This window comes from Mus caroli, chromosome 17, assembly GCF_900094665.2.
Source record: "Mus caroli chromosome 17, CAROLI_EIJ_v1.1, whole genome shotgun sequence".
In the NCBI taxonomy this organism is placed as follows: domain Eukaryota; kingdom Metazoa; phylum Chordata; class Mammalia; order Rodentia; family Muridae; genus Mus; species Mus caroli.
The window spans coordinates 39970165-39985016 of NC_034586.1; positions in this window are offsets into that span (position 1 = coordinate 39970165).

The window sequence follows — 14852 nt, forward strand, 5'->3', positions numbered from 1 at the left end:
CACTAATAGTATTAAGTGGCCAGCCTGTAGGGTCAATGTTTCAGTAGACAGAGCTCACTGGAATGTGATGGAGACATGGAGAATGTGATGTGAAGAAGCCGGAGAGCATCTCTGTCCTGGTGATTGGCAGGGCTGGAACCTCTGCGGAGCATAATGCTTGGTTTACATAGTTTACGACATGAGATGTTACATTCAAGCCAAACAAACCCTGGCTTCATGGGTACTTTTATTAAGTGCTGATTACAATTATGATTTTTATTTTAAAATTACGTTTATGTATGTGTCTATGTGAGTGTGGGTGCCTGCAAAGACCAGAAAATGGTATACGATTCTCTGGAAGTAGAGTTACAAGTGGTTGTAGAAGCTAGGAACCAACCTCAGGCCCTCTGGCAGAACAAACACCAAGAGCTCTTAGCCTCTGAGCCATCTCTCCAGCCCATTGTTGTGTTATAAACACGCAGTTCAATTATTAGAATCCAAGGAACATAGGAAACAATCTCTGACACCAGGGGACTGAAAAATCTATTAAGGATCTTGTGATTCTTTTGACCACCAGAATTGTCTTTCTAAAATGGACATAATGTTCTGGTTAAAATAAAAACAACTTAACAGATTTAATGAGTATTTCATTTGCAGAAGCAGGAAGGAGAACAGAGGAAGACCCTAGAGTGTTGGGCAGATCAAATGAAATAGTGACTATCAAAGAGAACCAACCGGACAGTACAAACCACAGCTTAGATTCGAAGCTCCATGTGATGTTATTTTGGGGAGCTGCTATTGTCAGATACCCACGCTGCACTGAACGTGCTAGCATGCCTTCAGAGACGAGACAAAGAGCCACTCATATAAGAAAACAGGTGCAAAAATGTGTGAAGGAGGGTCTGGGGAATCGGCTCAGCTGGTAAAGAGACGGCTGAGCAAGCACAGGGCCCTGAGTTCAGATCGAAACGCGTACGTGAAAATCCTGGCACGTGGCTCACCTCGGTAACCCCAGGGCTGAGTATTGCTCTCTCCATTCTCTTGATTGTGCAAACGAGTTTAATGTCTTCTTTTCCAGGCTAATGGTGACAGAGAGCAGGCCAGAAGACAGGGAAGATTTGTCCATTAGGTCACGGGAAAGAATTGCATTCCTCAACGTCTCAGCTGACAGACTTAATTTTTGTGTTTGTAGTACACGTCTAAGTGCGTAGAGAGCATGGTAAAAATATTGGCTGAACTAAAAATCTGGTTGTTTTCAACCTTCAGCTTCGCCCACCTGTTTTTCCATTAGAGATCCCTGACCAACCGTATTTTTGAAAATCCGATCTCTCATCTATCAAGTGGCCCCTAGATACCTACTCTCACAGAGCTGGAGTTTTAAAAATAAATGCTGTAGACAAAAAAAAAAAAAGAAAAAGATTTTGCTTTGTTTGTTTGTGTCTTTCTGGAGTACAGCTGGCCTGGAATTCACCGCGGAGTTCACTATTCCCTGCCTAGCCTTGAACTTGTGACACTTCCCCGCTTTCAGCCTCTGGAGTTCTTAATAAAATGGTGTTTGTTTGTTTGTTTGTTTTAATTACTGGGGCTGGAGAGATGGCTCAACAGTACTGGGTACTTTCTGGTCTTGCAGGGGACCTTTGTTCATTTCCTGGTACCCAGCGCCCCCCCCCCCCCACTTCCCGAGCTGAGCAGGTCATAACTACCTCTGACTCCAGCTCCAGCTAATTCAGTGAATTCTTCTGACCTCTCGGAGAACCTGCACACTTGTGGCAGACACTTGAGAGGAGTGCGCGCACGTGCGAATGCATGCGCATGCGTACACACACAATCAGGGTACCCCCCAATCTTTAAACAAGGAAAAAGAATAGGCAAGAGCAGATGTGAACATCCCAAAGACACCCTAGAGACATAACCTCTCTACTCTTCATGAGAACAAGAAGTGAAACAGTAGAATTCACGAGGGACAGCCCAGATTTAGAGACACAAACAAGCCCAGGGACATGTTAACAAACAAACAGCAACAACAACAAAGGCAGGGTAGCTGGAACAGAAGTATGAGCAACATGTTAGGAACAAGAGTGTTAAAGTGCTTCCTGCTGGCAGTTCCCTGGCTCCTAGAGAAGATCGAAGAAGGCTGAAGAAGGAGTGCCAGTCACATCAGCTACCCAGCAGTGCTGGGAGATAATTCAGATAATTCAGGCTAAGAATTTTGCTAAGGCCACTGTGGAGACTGCACAGAAGGAATAGGGCAGAAGAGTTTTGCAGTTCACCTTTCAACCCAGTATGTCTGCACCTGCAGTGTCGTGCTAGGAGGACGCAGTTAGCTGCATAATCCGCAGCTGCAGTGAGATGATCTGATCTTACGAACTTTCCTGGGGTAAGGTTTCCCAGTCAGTGCCGTGTATTTCAAAATCAGCAGTTCTGAAGGCACGGATGTGCCTTGAGGAGTCTACTCTAGGCAAGCCATGAAATCTTGTTAAGACAAAGGAATTGCAAAGCCCAAGGAGGTTTTGAGGACACTAACGTTACTGGAATCCCAAACCACATGTAAGCTCATGGGAAACGTGGTCACAGAGCTTTCCGAAATTGCCGTAGCTGACTCAGTTCTCAAGGTAATGGAGCCTTGCCCTGTTCTGATTCCATACACATAAAACCGGACCTTTTACAAAAAAAATGAAAAGAGAGATTGTAATTTTTCAAAGAAATTCTTATTTGGAGCTCATTTGGGATTCAGGATTGAAATTTTAAAAACAAAGTAGCAATGTGAATTCAAGCTTTCTCTTGTTTACCTTTTGTTTGGGTTTGTTTGGGACAGTGTCTCAGATACCCCAGGCTGGCCTTGAATTCCTTAGGTAATTGAACATGAATTTCATGAAGTACCTCCACCTCCAGAATGCTAGGATTACAGCTGTGCACGGCCACGCCCAGTTTGTGTGGTGCTGGGACGGGACCCAGGATTTGTGCCTGCTAGGCAAGCGCTCTACCAATGAGCCACCACCCTCCCCCAGCCCTTACTTGCTAGTGCAGAGGATGAAGAGGTATGTAGTGTGAGCTTCCACAGCCTTTGCCTAGGTGTCATCCACAAGTGTTCAACTGTCTAGAAGATTCTTGAACTGTCTTTGTGGTGTTTATGGATAATCTATTGTGTATACACAGTTGATTACACCCTTGAACATTGGTGATCAATTTAACCTTTGGCTAAGGGGTTCATAAGAGATAAAAGACTGCATGCCCATATAGACTCTCATGTTTGGGGAGGGAAGGAGAGGTCTATATATCATGCACAACATTTAAGGATATACTAGGAATAGCAGAATATCAAAAGTAGTTTCAGGTAGTATTTGGATTTTTAAATTATTTATAAAATGCACAATGAACAAAATATCAAAAACTTACGTTTTTATCACTGCTTGTTTATGGCTGTGGGATAAGGGCAGCTGCTTCAGGTTACCCTGTTTCTGGGCCTGTGTTGCCCTGTGTCTCCCTGTGTGTGAGGATATCCTGTGAGGGTTGATGATGGCAAGCTGGTGAGCAACAAAGTGGCTAGCTGTGAGACTTGGATGGAGGCAAGCTTTGTAGTCATTTTATATGGGTTTTGGCTTTTTGTTTTAAGTATAGATCTCTCAAGAGTTCTTTCCCTGGCTCAGAAAAGTGAAAGGACAAACCGGGCATGGTTGAGACATGAAGATTCAGAATTTAAGGCTAGCCTGGGCTATATAGTAAGACCTGGGTTCACAAACACCTCAACAGGCCAAGGGCATTTTCATCAAGTGCATATGCTGTATACCTTTTCTCCCTCTGCCTCGGCTGCCAGTAGGGCTCAAGTATTTTGCACCAAGCAGGTTACTGAGGTCATGGCAGACAGAGGAAAGACCAAAACTCCCCTTACTGAGAGCTTGGCTTCACAGAATGGCTTTTGAGAACCAGGATGAATTGCTTTTACAGCAGAGGGTTTGAGAAACAGCCAAGGAAGGGACAAGGAAGACAAGAAAACTGTAGTGATGAAGTCCAGGGGCTTCCACAACAAAGTCCAGCTGCTGGTCCTGCCCCTAGGCCCGGCTGTCCCTGGGACCTGGTCCTGCCCATATGCCCAGCTGTTCACAGGGCCTGGCCATAATATCTTTCTGCCTCAGGGAAAATGAAATGCTTGTCAGATTTCTTTGAGCTGGTATATCTTCCCAAGTTGATGTGTAAAAGTTAGAGAAGTCAGGCTAAGCTGTTTGAACAGAAAGTGTTCCATGCTTTGCAGATGTTCTGTGTTCTGCAAGTGTTCTACGTCCTATGAATTTCTCCCAGAAATTCATGTATTGAAATCCTACCTGCTTCAGAGGGACACTTAAAAGATGAGGTTTTTGGGAGATGATGAGACCCTCATGGGTGTGATTAATACTCTTGTAAAAATGGTCTCAGGCCTGAGAAAGACCCCCTTTCTCTTTCTCTCACTCTAGGATACAGGGGGAAAGGTCCATGAGAGCCAAGGCATCTTCAATAGACTCTGCCTTGATCCTGGACAGCTTAGCTTTAGGAGCTATGGGCAATCAATTTCTGTTTGTAAGCTGCCTCACTATGAAACTTTATCATGGCAGCCCAAATGGACCAGGGGTGTGAAGACAAGACCTTTACCTGTCGACCTTCTGCAGATCATCTAACAAACACAAGACCTGACAGGGCTCAGTGTACATCAGGGAAAACACTAAATTAGGAATGAGTGATGGCGACCCCAGTTCTGACATCCCCTTCACGTTCTGGAAACCTGCACATCTGTGGAGTATGTTTAAAACTTGACAATGAAATGTTTACCCTTGTCAAGGACAAACCAGAGGAGTCGAGTCTCCAGCTTTTGGACTGAACTTCTGGGTGTGCCTTGTTCCGTTTCTGAGCCCTTCAAGCCTGCAGGGCCCATGAACTCAGTAGACTCATCAACAAGATTTAGTCAGCCTTGTTGAAGCCAGTGCAATTATACAGTGGAATGAGGCATGCTGCCAGGATCTTAACGTGAAGCAGGCACCCAGGGAGAACATTGACAAATGACCGGAGGCTGTCTGTGCATGGCTGGCAGCCAATGACAGCCAGCTGGGCTCTTCGTCCTCATCCGTGTGACCAATCCAGACTTATGAAATGCTTTAGGACTGGGGTAAATAAACTCTAGTGGTCTTCCAAACAACATCAGAGTCTTCAGCCTCATTCCAATGATCACCCCTCTTATTCAACTCTCATGGATCATTGAAGACAGAGTAGAAACTATCTACTCTGAAACACGTAGATAGTAGGGTCACAGCTAGAGCTATAATGTCAACAGGGACCTTGGGGTCTGACAGCTCTGGTTAGAACCCCAGATCTACATCTCTCTAGCTTTGTGATCCTGGTCCAGGTTTCCAGGGCATCAGAACTTCAAGCTCCTTAGCTATGCAAGAGAACTGAGATGTAGAATGAAGGAGTTAAGGCGTGTATGGGTTAAATCCATGTATTAGATGCTCAATAAAGACCATCCATCCTTTATTGTTTCCGAAACTCCCATCTCCTTAAAGAAATGTGTCAAGAGAAGTTTCTGTTTAAACAAGCTTTGAGATTGTGTGTGTGTGTGTGTGTGTGTGTGTGTGTGTGTGTCTGTGTTTCTGTATTTCTGTGTTAGTTCTTTGGAAATTCTGTATAATGTGTTTTAAGCATGTTCATCTCTCCCCTAACTCTTCCTAGATATACCCCCTTCCTTACCCACCTAGTTTTGCGTCCTCTTTGCTCTTCTTTTAAGCTCAGCAAGTTCGAGTGTGCTGCCCAGATGTGTGGCCTCTCACTGGGTTGTGGTCAACCTCTCAGGAGCCATACCCTTAAAGAAAACTGACCTCCCGTAGCAACTATCAGTTGTGTGCATTGAGCTTACATGCAAATGTGTTTGTATGTAGGCTCATCTGTGTGCAGGCATACATGTATGTGTACATGTAGGCACGTAGGAACCAGGTATTAACATCAAGTGTCTTCCAATTGCTGCTTACATTATTTATTGAGACTGTCTATCTTACTGAATCCAGAGCTTACCAATTCAGAATAGTCAAGCAAGCTGGACTGCCCCAGGGATCCATTGTTTCCCCTCCCTAAGTATTGAGTTACAGGTGGATGCCATATGTGTCTAGTTTCTACGTGGGTTCAGGGGATCTGAACTGTGATTCTCAATCTTGCATGGCAAGTGCTTTTATTATTCATGGAGTCATCTCCTCATCCCAGTATCAGAATATCTGAAGTATTTTGATGCTTGATGAACACAGAGGGTCACAAAAATAGTAGGATGCATATCCCCAACAAAAAACTTATTTTTCTAAAATACAAATGGATCCTAAATATAACATACATAAGTATACATATCTTATAGTCTTATAGATATACTTTATACTTTAAACTTATGCCTGTGTGTGTGTATGTGCACACATACATACATGTATACACACAGACACACACACACAGACATACACACACACACACACATGTATTATAAACTATGATGCTGGGGTTGGACCTTGTACCTAAATCAGGAGGAGACAAACACAGTTCAGGGACAGCGCTTGCCTAGTGAACTATATTTTGCAACACTTTAGATTTCTAGTGCTTCAGAACTTCCAAAGACTTCCTGTTGGTTTTGGCAGAGACCAACAATCCAACAGGAAAAGAAAAATAAAGGAAAAGAGTAGACAATTCCTGAAATGAAAAATGCAAATGGTTTTTTGTTCATGGGTTTGTTCTGTTTCGTTTCAGAAACGCTTGGAACTTGCTTTGTAGCCCAGGCTGGCCACACACTTACTGAGAGGCTCCTGCTTCTACTTCCCCAGTGCTGGCATTGTAGGTGTGGTGCGCCACCGCGACTGGCTCAGCTGACATTTACGCATGCGCAGTAATGCTCATGACCACTCTGAATAAGGAACGAAATCGAACCTATACAAAAATGATGGTTTTTAATCCGCTGAGTCTGCAAACATACAAGTTTGATGGCAATCTTATGGGCCTGGTTCTCTGCAAGGAGATTACTTGTATAGGTGGTAGATGTAGCCACCCCTGTGAATTTATATGGAAAAATCTCCAGGCAAAGTGACGGAGGTAAAGAGTGAGTGACACGAATGTGTGAAGAGAGTATATTTTGTACAAATGAAGCACAAGGGGATGGAGCTGTCACTCAATTGTGACACGGCTTATGTAGCATGCAGGAAGCCTTAGGTTTGACTTTAGGATCACACAAATTTAGCAAGGTAGCACATACATCTAATCTCAGTACGCAGGAGGTCTAATATAAGGCACTTTTAATGAATGAAAAAAGCCTATTTAAAAATAAAGAGATGGGGTCTGTCACACAGGCAGCTGACACTGACTTCTATGTTATATATACACCTTTCATCAGATGAAGAATAATAAAAGATTTTGAGATATTAACCAACTGCCTTTAATGGACAATATTCCCATTACTGCCCAGTCCACTATAGACTTGAATATACTGGTCTTCTTATGAAAAAAAAAAAAAAGGATAACCAGTTCCCAACAAGGAAAATTCTATCCCTGCAATGCCTTCTTTTAATTTGGTGCAATCCAGACGCTCACTGGAGATTAAGTAGTGTTTGTCAATGCCAGGTTCCACCTGTGATTGCTTTTGTGACATTTTTTTCCAAGTGGGTATGCTTACATACATGTTTGCAAAGATGGTCATATTGTTCTTAAAAATAATAGAGCCGTTAGAACTCTGTCACCTAAGGTGGCATCAGAGCTTCCATGTGGAAGGAGCTCAAGGGCCATAAACAAATGCTGCTGACAGCCTTAAGCCTTGACTTGTAGAGGATTCTTTTCACATAGAGATGTGCTGGGCTGAGGATGCAGAGGTACAGCACCTGGGTATTGTGGTTAGCATCATCAATATTGTCAATCACTTAGGAGATAAGAATCTAAGCACACCTTTGATGAATTATCTGGATTAGGTTAAATGAGGGAAAGGGACACCTCTGCTAAATGTGTCATGTTTCTGTTTCCACAGAAACTAGGGTGTTTCTTTTACAGAACCAGGCCAATAAGTTGTGTTACCAAACGTGCATGCTTGCAAATTTAACAGGCTAAAACAAGCATCAGTGTTCTATGAATTCAGTTTAATTCATCATTCAGAGTCATCGTGGGCATTACTTTACATGTGTAAAAGTCTTGTGGGCTAGAGTCTTGAACTGAATAAAAAGGAGACAGCTAGATGAGCATAGCACACATTCTTTCTGTTTCAAGACTGTTGATACCATGTGACCAGCTTCTTCCATGTCTTCTTACATCCCTTCCCCACCGTGATGGACTGTAACCCCTGCAGCCATCAGCCAGAATAAACCCTTACCACCTTAAATTGCTTTTGTTGAGCATTTTGTTGCAGGAATGAGTCAAGGAACTACTACTACATTCATTAGTCTCCCAGTCTCATTGCCAAGACTGGAAAAAAAATGAGATTGTCTTTATTAATGGATCAAAGTTGATGATATCTATGCAGCTTAGTTAGTTAGTTTGTTTGTTTTTGTTTTTGTTTAACTTAACAAAAGCTAGAGTTATCCTGGGAAAGGGAACATTAAATGAGAAAATGCCTCCATCAGAAAGATGCCTCTAGGCAACTGATGCTCTCAATTCATGATGGATGTAGGAGGTTCTGACAAGTGGGCAAGATGGTCCTGGGTTATATGAAAGCAAGATGAGTGAGCCACGTAACTCAGTAAGTAGCATTCCTCTATGTTCGCTGCTCAGTTCCTGCCTCTAGGTTCCTGTCTTGAGCTCCTACTCTGACTTCCTTGAGTGACAGACTACAAGCTGTAAGATGAAATAAAAGTTTTCTTCTCCAAGTTGCTTGTGATCATAATGTTTTATCATAGCAATAGAAAAAAACCTAGGAGTGTCTAAAGTGGATTGTACTCGCCAGGGGTGGTCCCACAGTGTACCCTACCCCATACACTCTTCCTACAGTGTTATAAGTTCCTCCTCTCATTGAGAGAATCTATGTTCCCTTGTGACTGCAATGGCTGAATTGTGACATCCCCACACTCCTTCATATCATGATGTCCAAACACCCAGTGGCTCACCCTGATTTGAAAATAAGGTCTTTAAGATCATTCAATTAAAATGGGTTATGTCTTTATCAACAAGATCGGTGGTTTTATAAGAACAGGAATGTATACAACTAGATGTTATCCCACTCAGAGAGATGGCCCTGTGAGACACATTGAGAAGGTGGCTTCAGGACACATAATCCCACTGAGACCTTGATCTCAGACTTTCAGTCTCTGGAGTCATTTTTTTAAAAAACTTGGTTGTTCTAACTACTTAGTCTAGCATTTTGTTATCTAGCCCCAACAGACAAATCCAATGCTTGTCTCACTTCAAGTTGCCACAACAAAATACTACAGATGGAGAGCTTACATATTGATATTTATTTATTACATTTCTTGAGACCAGAGAGTCCAAAATCAGTGAGTTTGGATTCTTATGAGAACCATCATTTTGGCCTGGTAAAGATACCTTCTGGCTGTGTGATGTAAGAATGGATGAGGGAGGGGGAGAGAGAGGGGAGAGAGAGAGAGAGAGAGAGAGAGAGAGAGAGAGAGAGAGAGAGAGAGGACTAGCTATTTTAAGTGGGCACTAATCACACTATAGGAATTTCGCCCTTATCTGAATCTAATTATGCACCCAATGCCCACCTCCAAATACCATCGCATTGGGAAACAGGACTTCAACCTATAGATTTAAAGGTCCCAAGCATCCAGTTGGTAACACTTCCCTTTGACCCTTGTATCTTTAGGGATACTTCAACCAACATAGTAAGTAAGGCAGGAGTGGTGTTCTCAGACTTCCAAGGCTCGCTCATAAAAATACCAAACACTCTCCACTGTTTTCTTGGGGTGGCCATCTTGAAATCTAGAACCCTAAGGAAGCCAGGTAGCCTAGTGAAGAAACCATGTACGTCGTATGGGCACTCCTAGCTAATGGTAGACCATCTGACAGAAACATTTGGATTTGTCTCCACAGATAGACCAAGCTCAGTTTTCTAGGTGCTCAGTGATATATACTATGTAACACTGAAACACATGGTTTCAACTCAGCCTTATGTAAGTAGTAGGAAAATATTATTGCCTTGGCCACTAAGTTCAGGATGGTCTAGGGCTCTGCACTGTTGTTCCTTTACTGAACTGGTGTCCGTTACCTGCTGAGTTTCCGAAATTCTGTGTTCTTTTCAGAGAACTTTTCTGGGCTTATTGGAATCCCAGATCTATGCTCACCATCCCCAGAGACAGTCTTCAGCCAAGAGCTGCTTAGCACGAAGCATGACCTCTTGTATCGAGTTGAACCAACTCTGTGGAAAGGTGGGACTCCAGACTGCCGCACGCAATTGGGTTAAAGCTAGAAGTCGGGGTGGTGTATGGGGATTGCATCTTTGACTAGCTCCTTCTGAGCCCTGTGTTCCTCCTGGGCTCCTGTTCTCACATGCTAGAGATCCTGTTTGAAACTCTGTGCCTGGGCATTTGGCATAGAATAGATATGAATGAATAATATTAAGAAAAGCAGTGAGAAATTATTCTCATCTGCCTCTTATGCCTTTTATGACAGGAGGTAAGGTGTCATATTTTGCTATGTGCAAAGTTACTTAATACTTTTAGAACCCTGATGTGTTTCCCAGCCCACAGTTCTTCATGAGTGATAGTCAGTTGTTGTTATCTGCCTATTTTATTTTATTTTATTTTATTTTATTTTATTTTATTTTATTTATTCAGGCAGGGTCTATGCAGCACAGGCTGGCTTTGAACTCACTATGTAGCCTGAACTTTCAGCAATCCTCTTGCCTCAGCCTCTTGAGTACTAGGATCTTCAACCATGCCTCACTGCAGGAAGCTACCCCAAGCCTTTTCTATATTGACTAATACCTGTTCGTTGAGCAATTAATTTGTGCCAGGCAACGTCTTCAGCATATTTCATGTGGAACTGAATCCTCACCACAATCATGTCAAGGGTGGGCTGTCTTTGCAAATTATGCCACCCAGTCTCAGCGAGACCGATTCCACACTCTGAGGGGTGAAGGCAAGCTATGGAGCTGGAAGAGTCAGATTCAGGCCTCTGTGGTACTCTACCAGTGGGCTGCAGCGGTAGCCAGTCACTGAACTGGCGTGGTGCTTACCCAGTGTAGTGATCCAATCCAGCAATTAGTCTCTCTACCTCGCCCTGAGAATCACCCTGCTTACCGATTGCTTGGCAACATCTTTTATATAGTTGTTTCCGTGGGGTGTTTTTGTTTTTGTTTTTTGATTGATTGTTTTTTTTTTCTCCAGTGACTCTTTTGTCTATTTGCTCAAAGCTTTTTAGGATTCACATTAGCACTTACTTCTTCAAAAAATATCTGCAATCCTATATTAGCTACAAAGATATAATAACAGTACACTTGTGTACTGTGGACTATTATTCTATCTTAAGAAAAGAAGTCCTATAGTACGTGAACACCTGGATGGACTGGAATATAAAGCTGCCAAAGTGGGAAAAGCGTTGCCCATGGGATTTTTTCTGTCCAAGGTATCCAGACAGTCAGGTTCATGGAAGCTGAGAAGGGAGTTAGGATTGGCAAGCGGTCTCATGGGGCAGCTGTCTGAGCAGTGTAGTCTCAGTTATACAGGTAAGTAAGTCCTAGAGATCTGCAGTTTGACATGGTACCTATAGATAATACTACTTCATCGTGCACTTATAATGTGTTCTGAGGAGCAGGCAAGATGGCTCAGGGGTTTAAAAGCACTTGCCACTATAAGCCTGCCAGTTGCAATCCGGCTTCCTAGAAACAACAGTTAAAGGAGAGAAGAGACTCCACCAAATTGTGCTTTGACATCGACATGCCTGCCGTGGCATGTGTGATTGCAGTCACACAATGATGAATAATGTTAAAATTTTCAAAAACATGTTCTACTTTGCTACAATAAATATCATGACCCGAAGCAGATTTGGGGAGAAAAGCTTTTGTATTCTACAGTGTGTCATCAAAAGAAGCCATGGCAGAAATCTGTTGGCAAAAACTGAAGCAGAAACTACAGAGGGGCACTTACTTACTGGCTTGTTCTTACAGCTTGTGCAGCCTGCCATATACAGCTTAGGACCACTTGCTAGGGGGTGACAACACCCACAGTGGGCCTGAGCCCTCTCACACCCATCAAGAAATGGCTTTGACTCTAGTTTGTGTCAAGTTGTCAAAAACTAGCTATCACAGATGTTAAGAGGGCCAATCTCATGTTATGTTGTTGCCTCAGTAAACACTTAAAAATAGAGGAAAAATACACATTCTATTCCCAGGCAGGTTTCCCTATTTCTGCTGCTCTCAAGGTCTGTGGTGAGGTGAGGGCTGACTGGGTTTTCTGGCAGTATAAGTCATTTCTGTCACGGCCGATTAACTGCCGCCACTAGCTCTGAATCTTTCCCCGTAAGCAGAGCATGTATTGGGGGCAGTCAGTCTGAATTTACAAAATAGCTGAAGTCCAGGTCTAGTTTTTGTTGTTTGTTTTATTTTGTTTTACTTAGTCTTTTGACTCTGCTTGCGTTTAGCACACACTGGGTTCATGGCAGAAGTAACCATAGAACTGGGGTCTGGGAAGACAGCTCAGTGGTTACCTAAGAGTATGTTCTGTGCAAGGATAGAGGACCTGAATTAGGATCTCAACCCTCCAGGGCTGTGTTCTCAGGCAGGTCCATAAGTTCAATGCCGTGAGGAGAAAGAGACAGATCTGGGGGTCTCTGGCCATCAGCCAAGTTCTAGGCTCACAGAGAGATCCTACCTCAAGAAATTAAGGTAGAAAACAAGAGGGCAAGATGCTGATGTCCTCCCATGGTCTCTGCACAAGCCTGCATGGGAGAGTCTACCTGAGTATGCATATACCAAAAACACAGGACACACATGTATGCATAACCTACATACATAGCACATGCCATTAAAAAAATGCAGAACTGTATCTAAAACCATCTACCTGGAGAGCTTGCGTAGGCTTCCCCCCTGGCACCCCCGCAAAAGTTCCCTGTGAAACCTACAAAGAATCAGCCGATCTTTCAGATTTTTTTGAGCTTGCTGCAGGGTCAGCGCTGTGTGTATTGTTGCCATAATGCTGCATGTGACCAAATGTCCTTGTCTTGACCTTGTGGGAATATGTAAACCATGGGACCCAAGGAGGGATGTCTGTGGGAGGAAGGATCATGTGATGTGGAGCAAATGCTATTTACAATTCCCTGGCTGCAGAGTGATTTCTGGGAAGTAGCAGGAGGTGACTCCACAAAGAGCTTGAGGCCCCTACAAAGACAACTATTTTTTTTTAATGGGGATGGCAAGCAGCCAGCTGGGCAGGAAGTGGGGAGCGAGGGCTCTGACTTTAGGTTCTGTTCTGGTCAGTACCAGCTAGCTTCTCTATGCTCCCTTCCTCCGCATGAAACTGCTTCAGGAGCAAAAGACAACTCAACGGATACCGATTTGCTTATTTGTGTGGAACACCAAATTCCTACTTGGCTGTAAATAAAAGCTGATCTAAAAAATGTATTGGGGGTTGTCTATGACAGCTCAGGCCTACTGTACCAACCCTTGGGAGAAGCAGGGAGGAAGAGCAGCTTGGGTTTGAGGTGAAGCTGGACTTTGTAGTGAGTCCCAGCCTAGCCTGTACTATAGAGTGAGACTGTACCTCAAAAACCAAACAAAGAATTCACACTGAATCAAATGCATTGAGAAAAGCTGAAGGGTGGGAGAAATGATTTAAGTGCAGTGTGACATTCTTAAAGGAATCAGAGCACAGCCCATGTAAATAAAAGAAAGAAAAGAAGGAAGCGAGAGAGAGAAAGATGGATGGATGGAGAGAGATGATAGATAGATAGATAGATAGATAGATAGATAGATAGATAGATAGATAGATAGATAGATAGAGATAGCCTGACAGGTAGATAGACAGACAGAAGCCAAGACTGATGGCTCATGCCTGTAATTCCAGCATTTGAGAAACTGAGGCCAGAGAATTGCCTTCAGTTTGAGATCAGTCCAAGTTGCATGGTTTGTGCCAGACTAGCAAAAGCTTTATAGTGGTGGCGCACGCCTTTAATCCCAGCACTCAGGAGGCAGAGGCAGGTGGATTTCTGAGTTCGAGGCCAGCCTGGTCTACAAAGTGAGTTCCAGGACAGCCAGGACTCTACAGAGAAACCCTGTCTCGAAAAACCAAAAAAGAAAAAAAAAATCTGTGTATACAACCAAACCAAACTGAACTGTAATGAACACACACACACACACACACACACACACACACACACATTGGGGAGCTAGCTGTACAGAACATCATAGGAATCACATTTACAGCAAGGAAGATCTGATCACTTCAACTTTATATTTGCGAACATATATAATGTATGTTGATGCTTATTTGCTTATCCCAAGAAATGTATGTTTGTGTTTTAAAAAAGGAAAAGAGATTGTAAGGGAGTTTGAGGTGCAGTTCTCATGGGATAGTCCTTAGGTTTTGGGAAAAATCCAGCCTTGCTGACGGTGAAGGTTGCCCGCTCATGGTCGCTTATGGACCTCAAGGTTGCTGTGTGTATGGCTTTAATTCCAAAGAGAAGAGGGCTCCTCTAGGCTGGGGTCAGGTTAGGAACGGGAGATATTTGGGACACCCACAGCTGTAGGAAGTGCATGCTCTCTCTTAATTTTGTTTACTTAAGTAGAGAAAAAGAAACCCACATGTCTCTTTGAAGCCCTGTGGGACTGTTGGAGCTGAAATCCCACAGAGAAAGCCCAAGACTGTTGCTGGAATGTTGCGCTCACCATTTATTGTCCTTGGATTTAATGCCTGCTTCACACTTGGAAGAAAGATTCATTCATTTCTCTGCCA